Here is a 25,281-nt window from a genome sequence, read left to right on the forward strand (position 1 = left end):
AGGAAACAGAAAGTCAGGCCTTCAGGCTTAATCAAGCAGACAGTGGTCCAGCTAATAGACTAAATATCAATAAATGTCAAATACCAATAAATGTCATCAGCTCAGGTTAAGTAAATATGTTTCTAACTGGCCAAGGCTCAAGTAGATATGAGCCTGTACATATTATACAGGTCATAGGGGAAACACAGAAATAATAAAATACAGAAAAAGAATTCATACATTCCTGTAAGTTCTTCACCTTATCTATTCCCCACAGTAACAACAAGATTATGTGATGATCAACTGTGATGGACGTGGCTTGTTGGAACAATGAGGTGATCCAGGCAATTCCTTTCAACATATTTGTGACTGAAAGAGCCATCCACATCCAGAGAGAGAACTATGGAGACTATTTGTGGATCAAAGCATAGTATTTTGACCTTTTTGTGTGTTTTTTTTTCCTTTAAGTCTTACTTTTCTCGTACAACATGACAAATATGGAAATATGTTTAAAAGAATTGCACATATTTAACCTATATCAGACTGCTTATTGTCTAGGGGAAGGGGGAAGGTAAAAATTAAGAACACAAAGTTTTACAAAATGATTGCTGAAAACCATCTTTATATGTATTTGGAAAAATAAGATGCTCCTCATTTTCTAAGAATGGAAACTGAGGCTCAGGAAAGAGGACATTTAATTGAGTAGTACAGAAAGATAATTGATGGGAATGGTTTCCTCATGTATACATTGGTCTACCTTCTCATCCAGATTATGAATCCAGAGACAATAAGAGCTAAACTAGGATTTAAATCTAGTCAATCTGTGAACATTTATTAAGCACCTACTACATGCTAAGTTCTGGGGGATACAAAGAAAGTCAGTCAATGTTCACATAGAACATTGTGACTACAATGGAAACGATCCAAGGAGGTCTAAGCATTCAGGGATCAAGAGAAGCTTCTCATAGAAGGTGGGATTTTAGCTGGGCCTTTTAGGAAGCCAGAAGACAAACAGGAAGAAAGGATATCTCAGACATGGAGAAGAGCCAGTGAAAATCCCCAGAGCGTGGACAGGGAGTGTCTTGGCCAGATCTAGAACTTTTGTCCCTGCCCAGGATGTAAACCTGACCACTGACTTTCTGCTCACCAACCTTCTTTCAGAAATACATTTCCTTCAAAATCAGCTATGAAATTACCCAGAGAGGTCATAAGGTTTCTCCAGCTCTTCCCCATAGGGCTCAGTCAGTTTCTCCTTGAATGCACAGCCAGGAATTTGTTGTAGAAGGAAAGATTCCATCACCAAAGAATTACTGGAACCAATGACTCCTGTACCACAGCAGAAGAAACAAACCTTGTACAACGTGTCCCCTCCGGTGCTGGGGACGCTCCTGGGGATGCTGCCCACTTACTCCTGCAGAGTTTTAATTGTTTATTTAAACAGGGAGAGCTTAAATTCTTGCTGCTCAGTTTTTCCCAAGCATTTCTTGGTAAGCAACTTGGCCATTGGCAGAAAACATATGAAAGGATCTCGGCGGGCAGCAAAGGAGGCACTGAACAAAGAGTGCCACGCGTAAGTTGATGCCAGGAAAGGACGCTGGTTCCTGCTGGCCAGAAGTAAAAAAAAGAACACTAGATTACCAGCTCCCTGAGAATCTCTTTTGTCTCCCCCTCCCCATCTCAGGCTTGGAGGGGCAGGTGACTAGAGAGGCAGATGCTGTTGCTTCTGCTACTGATGTCAACTCTTAGCATCTCAGAGCTTAGAGAAAGGAGTGCAGAACCAGAAGGGGCCTTAGGACATGTAATTGGGCCCCTTGGAATACTGAATGTTAGAACTCAGAATGCAGAAGGAACATCAGAGTGAGAAGGCCACACCTGTTAGGTACCCTGGAGGTCAATAAGGACATTTCTGTTTGCCAGAGGGAAGGGAAGGCACGCAGGGGTGACTGGGTGATTAGTCCTGGGTCTCACAGACAGGACAAGCATCCAGTTCCCTAGACCAGGTGCTGTTTCTGCTTCATGGCTGCTCATCACAGGGACCAAAAACAGAACAGAAGCTGGTGGTGACCATCAGACTCTGCTCCTGTAAAGAAGCCAGTTAGATCTGTACTGGTGATCTACACCTGCAGAGTGTAGCCATAAAGACAGTGTGGAACAGGGACAGGGAGCCAATGTCCCTGCCAGCTTCACCTGGCTTCTCTGTTCTTGTCCTCAGGTGTATCTACATACCAATTAGAGGGCATTATGGGAGCCTTGTCACCTTAGATTCCACACATTTTCTGTTTTGGTGAATACAGATTGAGACTCGGGGTAATTAACATGAGTTATAGGGAATTTTGTAATCCCATTCAGTTAGTTGGTTTGGGCCAAAGGTCTTAAGAGTAATAGGGGAAAGATTGCTAAAAAAAAAAAAAAAAAAAAAAAAAAAAAAAATGTAATCTTAGCCCCAAAGTTTCTACTGGTTGCTGAGATATGCCTTAAAAAACCTTAATTCTCCAGGGGCAGGGATGGGTTTAGCAGGGGCTAGCCTCCAGTAGATGGTAGCAGAAAGCAATGGATGAGCTGAAAAGCAGATGATGAGGGACAGAAGAGGTTTGGTCCTCTTCATCCAGAAAAGGACACCACAGAAAGTTGAAATGACCTGAGCCCCCAGTATGTGGAACCTAGTAGAAAGCAGCATGATGACACCCTCAGGAGACATTGGTTGCTACGTAGCATGAGAGGTGGTCACGTATCCCTGTATACATGCTCAATATGAGTGCTCCAGTCTCTTGCATTTTTTGTCTGTGCTTCTTCTCCCCACTGATGCATGGAGAAATCTGTTTCATCACTTATTTTGCTAAGCTGTTGAATCAGACATCTCTTGCTTTAAACCAATAAACCAATCAATCAAAAAGTATCTGTTAGGAGCTCATTTTGTGGTAGGCAGAGGATGTGTTCCTTTTAGCTGTGTCATGAAATATGAACACTTGATAGGCACTCATGAGCCATGGTTTTGAGCTGATGCTGATACACACCCACAATGTGCCCCAATCTGGGGGAGCATTGGGAGGGTCCATTTGTAAAGAGAACACCTGTGAAATGTAGGGCTTGGGTTTCCTAATCTCTTAAAAAAAGGGTCAGATCCAATGACAGCCCTGAAAGAAGGGTCACAAAGCGACTCACCCATGGTCTCTCCCACAGTCAGCCAGAGCCCAAGCCAAGAGGTGAACCCCAGAATGCCATCCTTTCCAATGACTTTCTGTGGAATGCTAAGGACCACAGCTGGCACAACAAATGGAGGCCAAGAGGACTGTCTAAAAGCAACAGCAATTTTTAAAAAATCTAGCTGCTACCCACCCCCCAAAAAAACTCAGCAGAGATTAAAATACCAGAGGGACAAAGGGGCTGGGCTGGGGATTCTTTCTGTCTCTGCATTCCACAAGGACAGCCCCACAGGACTGGGCTTTATTTACTTTTCCCATGTTTAATGTTTGTCCACAAAGTTAACATTTCTAGCATACACTGTGGTGAGTTTGGAATTAATCAAAACAGACAAATTCAAGAGCAGGCATGCAAAGTTTGGAACTCCGGGATGAGAACCAGTAGGCTTCTCTGCCTTTTTTTGTCTGAGGGAGAGAAATGGCCACACTATGGGCAGTGTGGTCTACATGACATCCCATGTCCCTTCCATCTCTACAGTTTCTGAGAACATGTGACAGTAGTCCTGCCCCACAACCGAAGAAGGGATGTCCAGTGACCAAATCTCTGCTCCGGACTTCTACTCCTGACCGACCTTCCAGCACACCTTCCTCATCACCTCTGGGCACCTTTGCTCCCTCAGCCTCAAGTGCCTCTTTTCCATTTGATAGACACTCTACATGTCCTCTGAGCTCCAGATTATCGGCAGGCTGGTCAAGTCAAGAGAATGTGCTAGAGTCCCATCTTTGCCATCAACGCATCATATGATGTGGGCAAAATCTTTTCCCACTGGGCCTCTGGAAATGAGGACACCTGGATTTAATTCTATTCAACAAGCAGCTAGTAGAAGTTTATCAGAAAAGGGATCCTGAGGTTCCCCCCACCTCCGAGTTTGTGGCTCTGATGGGTTGCCTTCCCCAATTACTCTTGCCAGTTCAGTTCTTTCTGTTTTCCTTCCTTTGAGTCTCTATATTACCTCTTGAGATTTTGCTTCCTTACTTTTTTCATGGTTATGAGTTTCCCCTTGAAAAATCTTGTAGTAGTCCACTCACATCGCCACCTCCGTGGACCATTGCAATAGTCTCCTAATTAGTTTTTCTTCTCTGAATTCTTCTCTGCACAGATACCTAAGTCACCTTGGCCGCAGGCTGGAGGCCGCACGCAGGCTGGAGCCTGCCGCTCCTCTACTCAGAAGCTCCAGGGCTACTACAGGGATGAAACAGAAAATAGCACAAAAAACACTTGTTTAAAAAACCTTCAGGGGACCTTTACTTCTTCCCCAGGGTCTTTCCCAAACTGATGCCACACAAGCTTCACAAGCTGATTTCACCTTCTTTCCTTCTTTCCTTTTATACACTCTACTTTTCAGCCAGGCTCAGCTCACGTGAGCCCTCTACAGGAAACCAGCTCTCATTTCCTTGCCCACCAAAGCCTTCCTCCCTCCACATGATTTTATAGCCATTTGCATTTACAAGCGAGTGTGTGTGTGTGTGTGTGTGTGAATACATATGCACAATGTCTTTTCCAGCAAGCTTCCACCATATGCTTCTTGAGAGTAGATGTTTTGTTTTTGTATCTCTAGTACTTATTATGGTGCCCACAATGGAGCAGGTACATAATAAATACTTAACAGTTGGTAAATTGAGGGAACTAGACTCTCACTTTCCTCCCAACTTGAAGCTGAATGTCCTTTCTTGATATCTGCTGACAGGCTGCCCTGTATCCCTAGAATACAACCTCTCTTCATAGCTGCCTTTCAGAATCCTTGTCTGTCCTTGAGTTGGAGGCCCATCTCCTTCAAAAGCTATTTCGAATTTTCCCAGATAGGAATTCTTTCTCATTTCTCAATTTTCCTCCCCTGTAAAGTGGAGGAATAACATGTGCACCACTTGCATCCCCGAGTGGGGAGACAGTATAGGCAAAATGCTAGGTAAAAATGTAAATGCTATATGAGAAGAAAGGCAAATGGAGGAGCAGAGAATGGCGGCGGCAGCTGAGACATCCAGTGGACCCTGAACCCCCCAGAGCAGGTGCACTGGGCTAAGCTGAGAGGGCCCCAGTGCAGGCTGCTTTCTCCCCGCCCAGGCGGTGGGCTGCACAGCATCACGGCCACTCTCAACAGACGTGGCAATCTGTCACTTCCCAGCCGGTGCCGGAGCATGCAGCACAAATGAATCATTTCCCGTTCTTATCTCATTGCTCTTCTGAAGCCAGAAGCCCCCGCTCAGCAAACAGTGCCACTGAGCACTGGCGTTATTCTCCTGGTGCCCAAAATAGCCAATTATCAGCATAATCACCATGTTCAGGCTCACTGAAAAGTTACAGGGCCCCAGGGCCATCAAATGATGCTGCTAGTTCTTCAGTGAAAGAGGGGAGAGGAAGTACAGCAGGCCCAAAGAGAATAGCTGCCATATTTACCCGACACCTGTCCTCCCAACAAAAATGACTGCTTCCGTTTCTCGAGTGTCCCGGGATGAGCGAACCACACTGTGAGGGAGGCAGGGAGAGTTTAAATACCTTCAAATTACAGAGGAGGAAACTGAGGCTGAGAGGAAACAGGACTTTCCTCTTGACCATGAGCTACAAAAGCATGAACAGATTCAGATGCGAGTCTCCAGATCACCAGCCCAAAGCTACTCATGACCTTGCCCACCCCAAAGGACCATCACAGCCCACTGCCCACTTCCAGAGAAATGTGACTCAACTAAAATCACCCGGGGTAATCAATCATAAAGAATAAAAATGGATCTGGTGAGGATCCAAGAAGATGGTGAAGAATAATAATGATGAATCTTAAGGCTTTGTAAGCACTTTGTAAAGTGCTACAGATGACAACTATTTTTTATGACTGCTAGGATTTGCATAGAGCTTTGGATCTTCCCAACAATCCTGTGATGGGAGGGGCTATTAGTGCCCCAATTTTATAGAGAAGGAAAATGAGGATGGGAGGGGACGAGGGTCTTGTCACAGGTCACATTTCTACTAAATAGCTGAGGCAGAATTAGACTTTGGTCTTCTTGATCCAAACCAGCATACCATCCACACTATATCAACAGCTGCCTCCCTCATCCTTGCAAAATATTAGTTTTGGGAGGCAAATTTGGGGGGTTTGGGGGAAGTTTTGGGGAGGTTTAGGGAGGGTTGAATAACTTGTCAAGATCATATAGCTAATAAGTGTCTGAGTTGGGATTGAATTCAGGTAGTCCTGACTCTAGGATGGGCTATTCTATTTATTTGCACCATCTAGCTCTTCCATAACATTTTGGATGGAAATAGTGTATTGCCCTCCATTTTAGGAAGGAGAAAATGGAAAATCAGATGTTTCTCTAATCATTCTTAATAATAACAATAACCCAGATCAGAAGCAGAATTTATGATATTAAAAAAAATCAGGAGAGGAGGGGCTGGTAATCATGATCTCAGTCAAAGTTAAACCTAAAACAGATTTAATCAAAAGAGAAAAATAAGAAAACTACATTATAGGTCAGCCATATTAACCAATATTGTTTTAGACTTTTTAAAATAACTAAAAAATATAAGGTTGGAATATTGTTGTGGTAGAGAAAATGATGAATTGTTAGATCTAGAAAAATAAGAAAAGACTTGAGCTGATGAAAGAAGATTTTATCTGCCTTCAAAGAAGCAGAGAACAAGCAAGCATACATAGAAATCTTAGAAGCATATGAATGTATTTGGGTTTATAACGATATATATTATATATGTATACACATATGTTTGTATGATTGTAGCTATTTGAATATATACACATATAGGGTATATACATATGTGTATATATATGCATATACACATATACACATAAATATATATCCAAGCTTAATTGTAGCCTGGGGTGGGGGGAGGAAGAGGGAAAAATAAAGTAAAAAGCACACAGCAGAGCACATAGAAAATCTACTAAGAAAAGATGAGCAGTCTTTTTTTTTTGTTGTTGTTTACCTTTGCATCTGAAGCATTTAGCTGTAATGTTCTGACTAGCTTTCTGGAGGTCCTCCGAATGGGCCTTGGTTTCAGCAGAATAATCACCACAAGAATAGTCAGGAATAAAGTCCAAAGTCCTTCACAGTCTGTCTCCTTCGCCTGGGGCCGGGCTACCTTTCTGGGGGACCTTCAGACGGGCCTTGGTCTCAGTGGAAAAGTGAAGTAGGACAGGCCAGCCATCACGAGGGTCTCTATCTTGAAGTCTCTGAGTCTTCCTGACTGACCTCTTAAATACTCTATTACAATTAAATCCATTCATTGTACTGAGTATAAGCCAATCATTGTATCACTAGGGAACCATTATTTCTTGTAAGATTAGGTTAATCATACTGAACTAGAGAACTGTTCATCACCATGCTAAACTAGATGACCATTGTCTTACCTTGTTGTAAGAATCCTTGCTCAAGTATATTTCTTCAGAGTTCTGGCCCATTACATTTAGCACAGAAGTTGCCACATTATAGAAGGTACTTAAATGCTTGTTGACTTAATTTGACTGAAAGAATACTGGTTTTACAGATAAGGCCTTTGTTTCAGAGAGAAGCTTGGGGTCACAAAAAAACTATGACTTGTAAAATGATATAAAAATATTTTTACAGATATATTATTAATAGTTGATACCTTGAAGTTTTCAGCTTACCATTATAAGAAGAATAATAAGAAATAATGCAAACAGCTGGTAAAGTAGTAAAGAATGTTGAACTTGGAGCAGAAAGACAGGATTAGTTGTGTGACTCTGGGCAAGTCATTCAATTTCTCTCAGTCTCCATTTCCTCATCTGTAAATTAAGCACAGTAGTAGTACCTATCTTACCTTATAGGATTGTTACAAGGATCAAATCAAATGAGTATATATATATATATATATATACAGAGAGAATATATACATGTATATGTATATACAGTATAGATCATATATATACACACAGTATATATAAATACATACAGACGTATATACATACACACCCATAGATATAGATATATACGGGTGTGTATGTATATATATATGTGTGTGTGTGTGTGTTTTTATAAACACCAAGTTTATGCGATCATGTGTTTATAAACAACCAAATGTGTTAATAACACTAAATCTGTAAAAATATCTGTATAGTCCTTTTCAATTTATAAAATATTTCATTCACAATAACTCTATGAGGAAATAGTGCCAGTATTATTGTACACATTTCAGAAGGGAAGGAACCAAGGTTATATGGAGGCACTCGGGTCTTAGGACCCCCTACCTCCAGCCTGTTCTACATCTCCCTAAGCGGCCTCTCTCCATTTCCTCTGAGCACCCCACAAGACATCCCACAGATACCAGAATAACTGGCTGTCCATTCTCCTTTGTCCTCTTGTCCCTTCGGATACCCTCCTCTGCCCAGTAATCTCAGGCTCCCAGCCCAAAGCTGGCCCCATTCTCCTGTCCTCCTCCCCATCCCTGAAGCTGCTGACAAGATGCTCTTCTTGGCCCTCAGCTCCCTCTGGTGCTCATTCTGTTTCCTTCTTGCTTTTCAGGATACCCGAATGGGAAAATAGAGGGGTGTCATCCCAAACAGATAATTGGTTTATTTTAGAAAATAGTAAAAAGCTAGTTTTCTCATCAGTTTCTCATTTCGAAATCTCTACTAATCAATGATATGTAATATGATATAGAGGACCCAGGAATGGTCATAAAATCAAACAGATGTGAGTTCAAATACTGCCTCTAACATATACTAGTTTTGGGACCACAAACAAGCCACCTGACGTCTCCATGTTCCAACTTGTTACAGCTGTGAGTTAGGGACTCATTTGTGTGGGTCAAGGGAGTTTGTGCAGAGAAGCTTCTTTCACCGACAGAATCACGGATTTGTACAAACTCCAAAACTAACCGGTATTTAAATATATTAATTAGCCCCTGCTGTCTGCTCCTGATGATGAAGCGGAGGCTTTGCAAAATACAGAAGGGCCTTTGAAATTATCAAAGAGTGCATAAAGATGGTCACTGAAACTACAGTTTTATTGCTAATTTAATGTGATGAATCTTTTAAAGTTGAGCAAACTGATATGGTATAGCAAGAAAAGAGCCCAGAAACTGCAACCAAAAGAAACCCAGCCTTAAATTCTACCTCCAACATTTCCTGGTTGTGCAACAGGCAAGTGAAGTTCTGGGTCTGGGGTGGAGCCAGGTGCTGGTAAGGGCAGAGGACTTGTAGGATAGAAGGAGAAACAAAGATGGCCCATCTCCTGAGCTGCTGCAAGAGAAGTCCCTCCCTCCCCTTATACCCCTTCCTTTGGGATGGGGGTGTTGCTGGACTTTCCAAGAGCTCCCTGGTCCTGAGTCCTCAGCAGGAAGGACAGGAAGAGTTAGAATCAATTTTTTATCTGGCTGACTTTGGTACTAACTTAAACAGAAGGCATAAAAAGGTATATTTTGAAGTAAATATTTGCTAGCACAAGCATCAAGAAAGAGAGATGGGAAACAGACACCTCTCTGCATTCTCTGGGAATTCAGTAAGCCATTGCTGGTAGCTCAGGTACCCTCAGCCCACTGAAAGGTCTCTCAGCAACCAGTCTTGTACATCTCTTGCTTCAGTTAGTCAATAGCCACCAATTAGCCACCAACCCTATGTTAAGCTCATATTTTATGCCAGGTTCAGAACTAAGCAATAAAGATATAAAGAAAACAAAACAAACAAACAAAACATGGTGGAGGCCCTCAAGCATCTACATTCTAATGGGGAAGACAGCCAGTAAGTGATTGGATGCATATAAACTAGACATGGGGAGGTAACTAGAGAAGGCAATAGCCATGGTAGGGGCTTAGGAATGGGCTGGGAAAGAACCTTTTGCCAAAGGGAGGATTGGGCTGAGTCTTGAAGGATGCTGAGTGGAGGAGGCAGAACATTCCAGGTGTGGGGCCAGCCAGGGAAGAGGCAGTGTCAGGCCAGTCTTCCCCAGGCAGGGAAGAGGAAGAGCCAGGAGGACCTTGTCCATCTGCTGCCTGCCTTAGTTCTTCTGACACCCATCACACCTCAGGGCACACTAGAGAGGAACCAGGCTATGGTGGGTTTGGGCCTTTGTGAAGTACTTCCATCAGAAGGAGGTGATGAGAAGAGGCCTCTGTGAACCTCCATCTCTTTTTCAATGTGAGTTTACAGAGGCTGACTCTTAGCAAAAGCCTGACACCCTACCCTGGGACCAGCCTGATCAGCAGCACTGGGGGACTCACTGATATGCAGAAGCAGGGACAGACTCATTAAAGAAAGGGCAGCATCAATGGAAGACATGATTGAGAGTGACGGGGATTAGCTCCCCAAGAAACGTCCCACCGTGTGATCGGATTATTCAGTACCTCACTGATCTCCCAGGTCTCCTCAGCTTGCCAGGACAGGCACCTGGCCGGCTTCGCTCTGGGGCTCAGGTGGGAAACGAAAGCTGGCTCTTTCCAGAATGTCGCTCCGTCACCAGGCCAGTTACCTAGCTCTCTTGGTTTTCTCCCATGCTCACAGACTGCACCCCCAACCTCGACCAGTTATTCAGCAAAACTGTTTTAACAAGGGATATTTAGATGAGATCACTAGGAACTCATCCTTTGCTGAGGGAAAATAATTCCTTGGAGAGGATGAGCGTCAGATGAGGGAAAGAAAGTCAGACTGAGAGGGAAGGTCAGGGTCACAGAGGGAAACCCTGAAAAGACTCTGGAGACCATTTGCCCCAGCCTCTCCTGTTATAGAGGCAAAAACCAAAACTCAAAGAGATGACTGTCCAAGATCCAAAAGAGAGTGAGTGTTAGAAATGGCATCTGAAGCCAGGAACGGCCTTCTTTCTACTGGCCTCCCCTCAACTTCATTTTCTTTATCTATAAAATAAAGAGGGTTGAATTAAGTGATCCTTTTCAATTTCAGAATCCTATATACTGATTCTTATCCTGGTTCTGATACTAGCTCGCCTTAAGCAAGTTATAATGTTATAATACTAACTTCTCTGTATCTCTCCAAAATTCTATGAATTGTTTTTAAGTACAAGTGTGGATATACACACATACATACACACATGTGTCTGCATACATATGGGCAGTTAGGTGGTACAGCGGATACAGTTCAGGAAGATCTGAGTTCAAATTTGATCACATATCTAAACAAATATGTACATTTATATCTTTTAGAAGAGATATGTAGACATCCTGTATTCTTATTAGTGATTCCATCCTCAGGACCACTATTTAGGAAAGACCAAGCTTCACTCTTTGTTTTCCACCTAAACTCAAGTAAGTAATAGCTTCTTCCCCATTCTTCCTGATTAAGTGTGTACTTTTTGGTAAGGGTCATATGTCTATTCTTCTTCTAATGTGTAATGGGCCCCTCCATGTCCACCCAGCAGGGCCTGTGGGTAAGCGGTTAGTATGAGCAATGAAATGTGTCCTGCCACACTGGAGGCCCAGAGCTGTTTCTTAGTTCCAACATGCAGGGGCCAGTGCCCATATGGTGACATTAATAAACTTGGAATCAGGAAATGCAGTTTCAAAATCTGGCTCTCCATTTGATATCTACAGGACCTCATCTGTGTCAGACTCTGACTCCCCAGCACTTGCTTTCTTCATGTACAATGTCAAGAGGTTTGGGCCAAAGGCTTCTTACAGTCCCTTCTAACCCTAAATTCTGTTTTCCTGTACTCATTACTAAGCATCTAGAAGAAGTCACTAAATCCCAAACCAGATTTCCCTTCCAATTACCTACCTGAGGCCACATCATGGGTCAAGAAAACCATTCCATGACTCATAACATTTACCCCCTGAATAGAAAGCACTAGTTGGTGCTAGGAGCTTAGCTAAGATCTGAGGCCTGGATTTTAGATTTCTGTTGGGATTTCCCAGTGAATTGCCAAAAATCCTCCTGCTCAGAGGATGGAGAATGAGTAAGTTAAGAACAGAAAGAGCTATGTTGTAAGGAAACTACCTGGAAAAAATCTTGCTAATAACACTTTGGCTTACTTAATACTAAAGACAGAAAGACCCTTAGATATGAAGTTCAATCTGTCTTTTACACTGCTGCCAAACAGATGAGCTTAGTGTAGACATTAGTATTTTATTGCAAAGACATCAGGGAGCCACTGGAGGTTTTAGAATAGGGGAATGGTGGGGTTTTTTAGACCTGAGCTTTAAGCCTGTCAGACGTCATCTAGCTTAACCCATATTTAGAAAAAAAAAATTCTCTTCAATATCCTAGTGTTCACTCAGTCATAACTTGAAGACTTCTAATAACAGGGAACTTATTAGCTGCTCCTGAAGCAGACTGTTCAACTTTTGTTCAAATCTAATGATTAGGAGGTAGCTAGATGGTGCAGTGGATAGAGTGCAGGGCCTTGAGTCAGGAAAACCAGAGTTCAAATCTGGCCTCACACACTTAATAGCTGGTGATCCCGGCCAAGTCACTTAACTGTTTGCCTCAGTTTCCTCATCTGTAAAATGAACTGGAGAAAGAAATCACAAATTACTTCAATATCTCTGCGAAGAAAATCCCAAATGGGGTCACACAGAGTCAGAAACAATTAAACACTGAATTACAACTGTTAGAAAGTTTTGGATTTTTTTTTTCTTAGAATGAGCTTAAATCTATCTTTTGCAATTTTCACCCACAATTCCCAGTTGTCTTCAAGGGCCAAACAGAACAAATCTAATCTCTGTTCCATGTGACTTGAAAATATTATATTCCCTTGAGTCTTCTCCAGGGTAAACATCCCATGTTCCTTCAATCTATCTTCATATGCCATGAGCTCATCCTTGCTTCTCTTCTGTACACTCTCTATGGCGCCTGGAGCTGCGTAGAGTGTGGGTGTTATCTGGCCTGGCCATCAGCACTATCACCTCCTTCAATCTGAACCTGATTCCTTCCTCTCCTCCTGCTGCTGAAGGTCCTGGGAGTTGGTTATTGTTGGGAGTGGAAGGACAAGGAGGGTAAAGGAGGTTTAGCTGCCATGTCACATTGTTAATTCAGATTGAGCTCTCTATATGCCAAAAAACTAAGCCTTTTTTTCAGATGAATGGTTATCTAGACTTTTTTAAAATTAATTTTAATTTAAATTTTTAAAAATTTAAATAACCTAAGTATAAAACTTTTCATTTATTCCTGTTACATGTATATCATTATATCCAGATCCATGCTTTAGTTTATTGAGATCACTCTGTATCCTAACTCTATCATCTAGCAGGTTAGTTAGCCCTCCTACCTTTGTGTCATCTTTACTGACAGCTATCCCTTTAACCCAATAATGGATGAATGCCTCCAATTTAGCTGAATTTTAAATAGGATTTGAATCCTGATGAAGTCATACTGGCTCTGCATTTACTGTTTCCTGTTCCAAATGCTCATCATTCAGTTCCTTATTTTAGAATTTTGTCAGGAATTAAATTTCAGTTTCTTGCCTAGAGCTTCAAAATTTCATTCTCTTCCTGTGTTTTGAAAATTGGCTTGAAATCCTATGTATATGTGTGTGTATCCATGATATATACCCATATATGTATATATGTGTACACATATTACATATATATGTATATACACACACATATATGTGTGTATATACAAATATGTAGAAAATTAGAGAGGAAGAGAGGAGGAGGAAGATAGGAGGGGAAGGAGAATGAAAGAGGAGAGAAAAAGAGGGGGCTAGAGAGAGAAGGGAGACAATGAGAAGGATACACTGAGAGATGGGGGAGAAAGAAAAAGAGACAGAGAGTGAAAGCAAGAATGCACCTGAGAGCTGTTCTAAGCAAGCTTATGAAGTTCAATGACATTCACTGCTTCATTACCTCCTTCAATTCCTTCCAACCACTACATTCTCAGATTTATGGTCACAACAGTGAAAAACATTCACACAGGAGAATAAACAAGGTAATATATACTAATAGGCACTTAATATCTGAGATGAATGTTCTGTGTATGACTAGCCCCTAATGCAGACTCTACATGAAACCTATTAGAAACCTCCATCAGAAGCAAGAATTTATTTTCAAATCTTATATGTAACTAGTTTGCTTTCAGAGGTAGTAGGGAAAACTTTCCTAGCTATAGATAATGATCATAATTTTGAGTGAACACTACTTTCTGTTGCTCTATGGGAGACTAGTATAATTCATGGACATTATTTCAGAGTAAAAGACAAATCCATTTTCTCAAATTGAGAAACTGAGAGAAAAGTTAAGTAATGTCCCTCTGGTTATTATGTGCCAAGATAGAAATAACAGAAATATAGTCTCTCAGTGGGACCTTGAATGGTAAGCCAACACACACTAGAATAATCTTCTCAGAAAAATGATTATCCAGCTTGTCTTGAAAACTTTCAGTTAGTGGGAATACAGTCACTCCTAAGGATGCTTATTCAACTTCTGAGATAGCTCTAATTGTTTGGAAGGTTTTCTTCATGAGCCAAATCCGCCTTTCTGCAAATCCCATGTATTGTTCCAAGTTTTGTCTTCTAGAGCAAAATAAATCTAAAACCTTTTCAGTTCCTCAACTTCTCAAGAATAATGATTTCTCCACCAAATAATAATCTCTCCACTAAATCTCTGTATTCCCAGTTCTTTCAGCTGTTTCTGACATGGCATGGACCAGCTGTCCCCCATTATCCCGCCATTCTATTGAGCACTTGCTCCATCTCGTCAGTATCTCTCCTAAAATGTGGCACTCAAACCCAAACATAACTTTCTAGACGTGGTCTCAGCAGGGCAAAACACAGTAGGAGGATCGATGACCTCATTATGAACATCTGCCCTAGGTATGGCGCCTGGCCTATTGGTCAGCCAAGCCACACTGCTAATCCTTAGTGAACTTGAACTTTACCGAAACTCTCCATGTATTTCTTGGAAAACTGTTGTCTAATCATATCTCTAACATCCTACTTATACTTTTTTTTCTTAGCTTCCTCTAATTTTTTTTAACAGCATTTTATTTTTCAAAATATATGCAAAGATAGTTTTCAGAATTTACCCTTGTAAAACCTTGGTACACTTGATTTTTTGAGCTCAGCTATACATTGACCTCTATTCAATGTCATTCTTCAATTTGGCCCATCTTTTCAGCCTGTCAGAAACCTGATCCTTCCATCTAATGGCTGAGAATGAGAACTGATTCTCAAAAGTCCCTCTGATCTTCCCCAACTCCTGCTTAATCTGTTAAAATGAGTATTTCCAAACTGCTCTAAGTAGAGGAATTCAAGGCAGCTGGGTAGCACAGTGGGGGCTGTTATTTTTCTTTCATTCATAAAGAGGACCTCGACATCAGGGAGATGATGCCATGACATGCAAGTGAATTGGATTTGAAGGAGGGCTGTGCAAGGATACCCATCTGGATATGGGAAGCTAGAATGCAAATCCCACCTCAAATCTTTACCAGTGGGGGTAACTTTGGGCAAAACATTTTTCTAAGATACAGTATTTATAAAATATCAATAATAACAGCACCCTCCTCAAAGGATGGCTGGGAAGATCAAATGAGACAACAAATGTAGACCACTTTGCAAATTGGAGGACTTACATAAATGGAAGGCCCCCTACATGGGGATTCTCAAAATCACAATTACAGGGAGTAAAAGCAGTAGTAATAAATCACTTTTAAAATTATAATGCATGTTTTTGTAACAACCCATTTTTTCAGATGAGGAGGCTGAGGTTCAAAGAGGTTCAATGGCTCAAAGCCTGGGCCCAGCCTGGGTTTCTTCTGGCTCCAGGGCCAGTATTTTTCCCACTATCCCATAATTCAGGGAGAGACTAGTAAATAGGGGTTAATGACAAATCTTATGCTTGAAGAAGAATCAGGAAGAAGTGGTTTATGGTCTAGGAAAATTAAACATTTAGGAACTTGTCCCCATTCTCTTTCATTGTTTTAATTCTTCATGCTTAGTCTCCCCTCTTCTATGTTTCTGAAGTGGGTTTTGTTTTTGTTTTTTGTTTCCACTTGCTGGGTCATATAATTATATATTTAACTGCTTTTGTGTCTTGGGTTGAATTAAAATTAACCTTTGGTTAGAAAGAAAAAAAAAAGTCGTCTCTAGCCTAAACCCAAATAAATGGAACTTAGAGAGAATAAAAACCTTATAACACCCCAGGGATGAAATGTGAGTCACCCTCAGCCTCTTTGTGGATTACAACCATGTGTAACTTTAATTGCCTCTCCGGTCTCAGTTTGCTGGATTATAAAATGAGTTTGGATAAGATGATGGCCAAGGACCCTTCTAGCGCTATATGCTATGGAATGAATCCAATAAAAGATGTTACAGAGTAGTGGGAAGCCAGTGTCAGGGTCAAGAATGCTGGGCATAAGTCCCTCTCCTAACATGCTGGTTCTGAGACACTGAGCAAGCCAACAATCTGGCAGTGACCCACGAAACTTTGTTTTCTTTTTAAAATTTTTTTTCAATAATTAAGCATCTATCTTCTCTCTGCTCTGTCTCCCTTCACCTTGTGGGGGGAAAATAGAAAGAAAAAAAACCCTCCAACAAGTATAGTCAAGCAAAAGATGTTGACCATGTCCAAAAATAAATCTCCCTGTGCACATCTTATCTATCACTGGTCAGGGGGTGGGCAACATCCTAAATCACTGGCCCTCTAGAATAATGATTATTGCATTGAAAAGAGTTTTTAAGTTTTTCAAAATTGTACATTTTTTGTAATGTTGCTGTCAAGAGTATATTGTTCTCTTGGTTCTGGCTCACTACTTTTTAATAGTTCAAAATGAGGTTCAACCAAGAGAATATTGTACAGAGAAACAAGATTATGCAATGATCAGTTTTGATAGACGTGGCTCTTTTCAACAATGAGGTGGTGATTCAGACTAGTTCCCATGGTCTTGTGATGGAGAGAGCCATCTGCATCCAGAGAGAGGACTGTGGGGACTAAGAGTGGATCACAACATAGTATTTTCACTATTTTTGTTATATTTTTTTGCTTTTTGTTTTATTTCTCATGTTTTTCTCCTTTTTGATCTGATTTTGTACAGCATGATAAATATAGAAATGTATAGAAAAATTGTTTGTTTAACACATATTGGATTACTTGCTGTCTAGGGGAGGAGGGAAGGGAAGGGAGGGAGAAAATTTGGAACACAAAGTTTTGCAAAGGTGAATGTTGAAAATTATCTTTGCATATATTTTGAAAATAATAAGCTATTATTTTAAAAAGATATCTATGCTACATAACTAATATTGAAATGTTTTACATAATTGTACAATCTATATCATATTGCTTACTGTTGAAGGAGGGTGATGAGAAAATTTGGAACTCAAGTTTTTAAAAAATGAATATTAAGCATTGTTTTACATGTTTTTGGAAAAAAATAAAATACTATAGTATTTTAAACACTAAAAATATAGTATTAAAATCATATTTTAATACTAAAAAAAAATTGAGGTTCAAATGAAACTCCTTCTCTCTGCTCCTTCCCTGCTGCTATAGCCTTCTACTTATGTTCCCCCTCCCCATTTCTTTTCTATTGTGTCCTTTACCCCATTCTTTTCTTTTCTTCTGTTAAGATCATCAAAATATAACAAAAAACACTCCTAGGCAGAGCTTCTAATTTGATTGAATTTATGAACTCTGTAGACATGATTCTCCTATATCACCCTTCCTTCTCCCAATTAGAATGTGAACAACCATTCCTACAAAGCCTTTTCTGACTGACCGTTTATATTGATCTTTTTATGTTCTCTTTACTCCCATGTTTGTTTTTCAAAGTTTCTTACCAAACTCAAAAATATTTAGAAGTGGTCTTTTTCATTAGTATTCCTTAGAATTCCATCCCTTTCTAATCTTCCTGTTCTCATAGGATTATATTCAATTTTGCTATGTCAGTCATTCTTGGTTGTAAGCCTATATCTTGACCTTTTGGATATCTAATTCCACATTCTCTGTTCTTTTTTAGTTTCTTATTCCAGGTCCAAGCCAAAAGAACTGAAAAGAATAAAATGCATCATCTGACAGATGAAACTCAGGGGTAGAATCATTTACACAAGCTTTTTCCTTATGTCACTTTTTTGTTTTGACTTCTGTACTTCTAGAATTTGAGGACTGAGGCAGACAGAGATTGTTCTCATTTTCCAGAGAAGGAAACCGAGGTCCAGAGAGAAGAGCCATGCCTAAAGTCATACAATGAAACTTTGTACCAGAACCCAGACCTCCTGCTTTTCATTCCATTTTAAAGGAATTTCTCCCGACACTAAGATACCCAGGGCAATAACTCAGAATTCTGATCTGATATCTGGGTACAATAAGGGGAAACAGGAGTGCAGAAGACCCAAATTCAAATCTAGTCTGAGATAATTTTGACCCAAGTCATTTGCCTCAATTTCCTCATCAAAAATTAAAATAATTGCACTTATCTCCTCGAGTTGCTGTGAAAGTCCAGTGAAATGCTTATAAAGCACTTTGCAAATCTTAAAGCACTCTCTAAAGTCTAGTGATGGCTCTGATATCAGAAACAAGTTCAGAGAAGGGTTGGTGGTACAGGGCTAGAGGAGAAGTGGTCTGGAGGACAGTCTAGTCAAAACCACACCTCCAGAGAGCCCCAGTCCATGTAGGGCCCCAGGAAGAAGGTAGTATGGTGATGGGGTGATTGGCCCCAAGCCACAGGAGGACTACATGGTCAGCAGTCACCTGGGGAAAGTGGACCTCAGAGGTGCCCTTCATGAAGGTCCATGCCCCAAAGCAGAGCCCTGCTTTGGATAGCAGAGAATAGCTTTCCTGCTATTCTCCAGATACTCAACTTAAAAAAAAATATCATAATAATCCAGTGGCAATTCCTAGGTTATTGCTTGTCAGAGTTTTCAAGTATCAAGATCTTAGGTAAGGAGAAGGGAAGCTATTACAATGAAGTCTTGCTTTACAAAATGTAAGAGGGAGAAGCCTTCGTGGTTGTGTGATGTGCAGGTGTGCCCTGATATAAGAAAAATTCAAATGCAAAACTATGAATGAGCGAATCATATTACAAAACAATCTCTCACTCTCTGTGAAGGTTGCACCTCTGGTCCTTCTTTAAATAGCATGCATCCTGAAGGCATTCAAGGCGTGACTTCATTTACATACAGCTTTCCAGAAACAGACAAACATCCTCAGAGGGGTCTCAATACAGTAATGATTCTAACCAAATGGGAGAATTTGGAAACTGTGCTGATCTGCCCCATCACCCAAAGGGCCTTCTTTGGACCGAACAGGCTGCTGTTGCAGTATCCACATTCTATTTTGATTCTGGTAAGTCATAACCTTTCTTCTAGGAAAAAAAAAATTGCTGGGGAAGCAGCCAAAAGGGACAGAGGCAAAGTGGGCAGGGGCGGGTGTTATGCAAGCTTCCCTGTGTAACTGTAGCCACTCAGCCAGCCTCTGCCATTTGACCTGGGTCTGACAAAGCCCTGTCAGCTTGCCATGACACTGACCTGTACTTCCCCTTGGTAATTCTAGCTCTGGGCTTTTCCTGGGCAGGCACCTCACTAAGGTCCTAGTCCCGTGATGTTGATAATGACCTTGACTACAAGGATCAAACAAGAACGGAGAAAGGGCCTTACAGGGAGGAAAAAGTTTCCCTGAACATGCTTTTGTCTCAGTGGTCCCCCCCTCACCCCCACCCTTTCCCTTTCAGGCATCTGTACTGATTAGGCTGGTTTCTGACAAGACTCAGAGGACAGGTTAAAAGTCAGGAGGAAAAACATGAAGGATTAATGAGAAATTGTGCTTTTGGAAAACTACACAAAGACTCCAGCTCAATCTTAAAGCAGTTTGAAGTGACTGATTCAAGCTTTTTCAGAGTACTAAAGCTTCGGGGACACCCTGGATATAAACTCACAAGACATGACCTTGGTCCCTATTAAAAAGACAAACACATTCTCAAATAGTCTTTCACCACTTCGGGCCAACTAGTGACCTGGATGGAATCTAAAAGGCAGGAAGCATGTAATGTGGGGCCTCTGGACATGGAAGCTATTTTCCAGAGTCTATTCCTTGGGCACTTTTCAAAAGCTCCAACCTCATGATCTTTTCTTCCCTAAACTGTTCACCCCACAGCTGTCCCCGTACCATAACAGAACAGACGGGCTCTGAGCCGCCAGGGGTCTGTTCCAGCTCCAGCCCCCTCTTTTGTGGATGGGGAAATCGAGGCACCTCACCCAATGCCGAAAAGGGCGGGACGCTCCTCTGCCACTTTGATATTCTCCGAAACATTTTATCTGTTTTTGATTCCTCTTGAAACAGTAGCTCTGAAAAGAAACCTTGTATCCTGAGCGGGTGGCAGGTTGCCACAAGAATTTCTCTGCGTTTCATTCCACAGGATGTGGGCCCAAACACAGAACCCAGCCTTCTTTGCAACCCACTCTCGGGAGCTTGAACCAGGCTCTGCTCCTGGCAAGTAGCAGACTTTGTGGGGTCACTCTCTCGGGGCAGTTTAGATTTGAGGAAATAAAAGACAAGATAAGTAAAGTGCTGGCTGGCCGACCTCACACATCACCCATAAATCAGCCCCGAGGGCCGCGCAGCTGAGAGCACAGTGCCACCTAGTGCCCGAGGCCCTGCAAGCGCTCCTTCCCCCAGCCAGAGCCGTCAGGTAATAGTTAGGGACAAGGGGGAACCAGCAAAGAAGGAAAATCGCAGCGCAGGGGCCCCTGGCCTGGGCCTCTGGCTGTGCACATCCGTGCAGCGCGGTCCCTCCCCCTTGGCCAGGAAAGCCCATCCAGGCTGGGGGGATGGAACCCCTGGGTGCTCCCTTGGTCACAAGGGAGAGCTCACCGGCCAGGATGGATCCTCCGTCTGGCTCCTCTCTCTCCCCAGCTCCCACAGGTTCCTCGAGCATGTCCACGCTAATTCCCACATCTGTCTATCCAGCAGTAGTCTCCCTTCTGAGCTCTGATCCAGTATCACCTCTGCCCATAGGCATTTCAAACTGAATGCTCCGTGTACAAAGGGGAGCCAATCATCTTTCTCCCTAAATCTCCTGCCAAACCCTCCTCCACTTGCTATTCCCGGTCACCAGGTGTAAGACATCCTCTCCTGCCACTGGCACAGCCCCAACCCTAATGAAGAAGAGGAGGTTTGCACAGCAAATCAACTTCTCTCACTGGATCCTCACAAAGACACTGGGCAGTGGGTGCTATCTCCCACCAAGATAGTCCGAGGCCGAGAGGATCACACAGCTGTTAAGTACCTGTGGCAGGATCCCAAACCAGGGATTCTTTGACACACCCTTCCCATCATTCAGCCTGGCTGCCTCCTCATTTCTGGCTTGTTTTGCTTTTTAATTGGCCGGCTTTCCTGAAGCCTCTACACTGCCGTACATGGCTCCTTGGGCTGCCAAAGGGATTGTTTCTTAAAGCTCAGGACTCACCAGTCACTCCTCTACTCAAAACACTCCAGTTAATTGCTTCCAGAGTCAAATCCATTGTGGTTGGCTTTTAAAGCCCTTCGAGTCCGGCCCCCCTCTGGCCTTGTCTTTTTGCACCTTCCTCCTCTCCACAATTCCCGGCTCTGCCTCCCAGGCCTGCTGGATAGAACACCTTCTGACCTCAAAGAGTCTTTGCACCCGACCCTGTTTTTGCTGTTTCTTGTATCCCCAGAGCTTGCCAATTCCTGACAAATGCTTGTTGACTAATCCCAAAATAAAAACAAAACAAAAAAATCTCAGTTCCTGCTCTTAAGAAGTTCCCATTCTATTGGGAAAGACAATATACAACCAACCACTTATGTACAAGATACCCGAGAAGGTAACCTCAGGGCAAAGAGCAGCAATGGGCTAGGTGGGATTGGAGCAATCTTGAAGGAGGCAAGGGAATACAGGAGGTGGAGATGAGGAGGGCACACATTCCAGGCACTGAAAACAACCCTGTGAGTGTAAAAGGCAGTCAGCCGCCATGGAAAGTCATGTGTGAGAGACAGGAAAAAGCCCAGAACAAGCAGACTGGAGTTTATAAGGGATGGCAGAAAGTGGCCAGGTTGGGAAGGACTTCGAATAGACCATATTCCAATCCTAGAATTCACAAATTGCCATACTTGATTGAGAAGGGGGAGAGACATCATCAGACATATTTCAAGGAAATTGCTTTGACAACCAAGTAGAAGAAACGGAGACAAGTTAAAGTGAGGTGATGAATCCTGATCCAGGAAATGGAGAGAATTAGTCAAATCTGATAGATGGGAAAGAGGAAACAAGACAACAGCAAGCTGGATGGATGGGGTGAATATAGTGGGTGGGCACAACTAGCAAGATGATGATGCCTCCAAGAGTAACAGGAGTGCCGAGAAATTTGGCTTTGGACATGAGTCTGAGATGGCTAGAGGACATCCGGTTTAAGATGTCCAAAAGACAGCTGACCACGGACAACTAGGACTCGGGAGACTAGGAAATACAGGACTGGTGTGGAAACCACCTACAGAAAACTGAATCCATCAGGACTAATGAGATCACCAAGCAAGGTCAAGCAAAGGATATGCCATGAATTCCTCTGGCAGTCTGGTGAAACCTATGGGCCCTTCTTAGAGCAACAGTATTAAATGCAGCAATTAAACTACATTGGATCACAAAGGAAACCAATTTTACTGAAGCAATTACAAATTTTCTTTTAAAGGAAAACAGGAAGTGGGCGGATCCAGGTAGTAGGATCTGATCTACATGAAGATTCAACAAAGGAGACTGAAGAGAATTCTGGTAGGTAGAACCAAGAAAAGACAGAGCCATAAAGACCTAGAAAGGATCAAGGTGATAAAGTATCAATGGCTGCGGAAAGGTCAAGATGAGGGTTGAGAAAAGACCATTAGACTTAGCAATTAAGAAATCACAAAGAAAGAAGCTTTGAAGGGAACAATTTTGGTTGAATAATGAAATCAGAAGTCAGATTACAAGGCTTTATTTTCTTATTTTTAATATTATATATAATTTTTTTTTTCCTGAGGCAATTGGGGTTAAATAACTTGCCTAGGGTCAAATAGCCAGGAAGTGTTAAGTGTCTGAAGCCAGAATATTTTTAATATTCTTTTTTTTAAAGTTCCAAATTCTGTCCCTCCTTCCAGGCCTTCCCTAGAAGAAATGAAACACATAATGAAGACAACTTTCTCAAGTTTAGAAAGGAATAATATAGGCCAATAATTAATAATATAGGACAATAGTTAATGAGATTGGGTGAATCAAGGGAGGGGTTTTTAAAGAAAGAAACTGGCCTGTTTGTAGGCAGAAGAGGAAAAGTCAGTAGAAAAAGAGCAAGAATCTATAGAAGATGGGTGGGAGGAGAAATGCTGAGGGGATTTGCCTGAACAAAGGGTCATCTCTTCAGTGAGATAGGAATGAAGATACAAGGTCAGATGTTCAAAGGATGCGAGATCTTGCTTTTCTTTTTTATCTCCAGTGCTTAGCAAAGAGCAAGGCAAATGCAAAGAGCTGAATAAATGCTTCCTACTTGAATTATCATCACACTGCCAGCTAATAACTTTGGGAATGAAGAATCTTGGGAACATTTTGAATGTTATCAAGGGTGAGTTTGGCAAATTAGGGTGAGAAGGGCTATAGAAGGGCTGTTAGAATCATTAGTCTTCCAACTGTTAGTTGTACAGACACTGTCTCTGTGGATGTATTTTTTAAAATCTGGAGCCTCTGTGGTGAAATGGTGATATGAACTGAAACAAGAAGGTACCATCTGTACATGACACTAAATCTGCCCTTAATAGACGTTTGTTGAAATTGAAAGTCAAAGACTGGAATTAGCAATAACCTGAATCAAACTCTTCTTAGGATCAATATCTACCATCATCTATTTGGTTTGGGGGGGAGGGGAGGACAAAGGGTGGCTATTAGGCTATTTATTACTAATCACTGGATCCATATAAGGAGCTTCAAGAAATTACCTAGCCAAACAGAACAACCAAGGGCCTCCTTTCCTCATCTCAATTCAGAAATGTATTTGGAGTAACCTAATATCTCCAACAACATGGTGCAGAGCTGAGCCAGGACACACCTAGGTTTGGATTCCAGCTTGGACAGTTAATTCCATGGTGAAGCTTCTTTGCCTCTTTGCATCTGTCTCTCCAGTTCAAGTGTGGGCTAGGAGAAAAGATAATCCCTTGTACTATCTACATTTACAGCTCCAAGTTGTTGGGGACAGGAATTTGTAAACTTCAAAGGGATTTAGCTATATTGTAGAGCTGACTACCTTCACAGACCACAGAAGTTATCTTTCTTAGCCTATGAAGAAAATAGTATAATGTTCTTGAATATTTCTATGAATAGCAGAGATACTTTCTGTCTCTATGACACCTTAATAAAGTTTAAGAGATTTTGTCTCTGGCTTCCACATGCCATCTCCACTTTTAATATTCAGAAGAATTTATATTTCTGGAAGGAAATGAAGCATGTTACTAGAATAAGCCAGTATTATCTGCTTATAAGATGAACAAGGTGGTTAAGAAGGAAAGACGTGGCACAGTCTTTAAGTAGGGGAGAGAACTAGATGTTGCCAAAAACCTTTGTGTCAAGCTACTCCCCTTCAGTGCCTGTGACGTCACGTAAAATTCTAGCAATATAAATGCAAGCAAAGATCCTAATCTAGGCACCACAGAAGGCAGGACTTGTGTCTGCAGCAACAAAATTCAGAGGCTGTCCCCACAGGACAGAACATTGCTAAAAAAGATCACTGGTTGAAAATGAGAGTCATCTTAGCTTCTCAGGTCTCCAGGTTAGAGCTCACACTGACTCGATTCCAAATTTAACCAGACTTTGTTTTGGCCCATTGTCTTAAATTCAAATAGAGAGGAGAAAGTCATTTCCTTAGCGACTTAAGATGACCAGGAAGACCAAAACTTCTTGACCTTATTCTCCAATGCTGCCACCAAAAGGCAGTGCACTGCAACGGCGGTCAAATCCCAACTGAGGAAATGATCAAGATTCATATGCAGTTTTTTCACTTGAAAAAGAGGAATACAACTTGTACTCTCCGATTCACAGGGTTGTGAGGAATACATTTTGCATGTCTGAGTATGCTTCAAAAATGGGAATTGTCATAAGAAGGTTTTCATTTCAAAGATGTGTGATTTGGTCGATATGGTTCTTCCCTCTGGAAGCAGATAGCAGCCTTTCTCCTTGGTAGCTAGTCTTCAAGAGTTGCTGTGTTTGAAAAATTAATCACCCTGAGTTCA

Source organism: Sarcophilus harrisii, chromosome 1, assembly GCF_902635505.1.
Source record: "Sarcophilus harrisii chromosome 1, mSarHar1.11, whole genome shotgun sequence".
In the NCBI taxonomy this organism is placed as follows: Eukaryota; Metazoa; Chordata; class Mammalia; order Dasyuromorphia; family Dasyuridae; genus Sarcophilus; species Sarcophilus harrisii.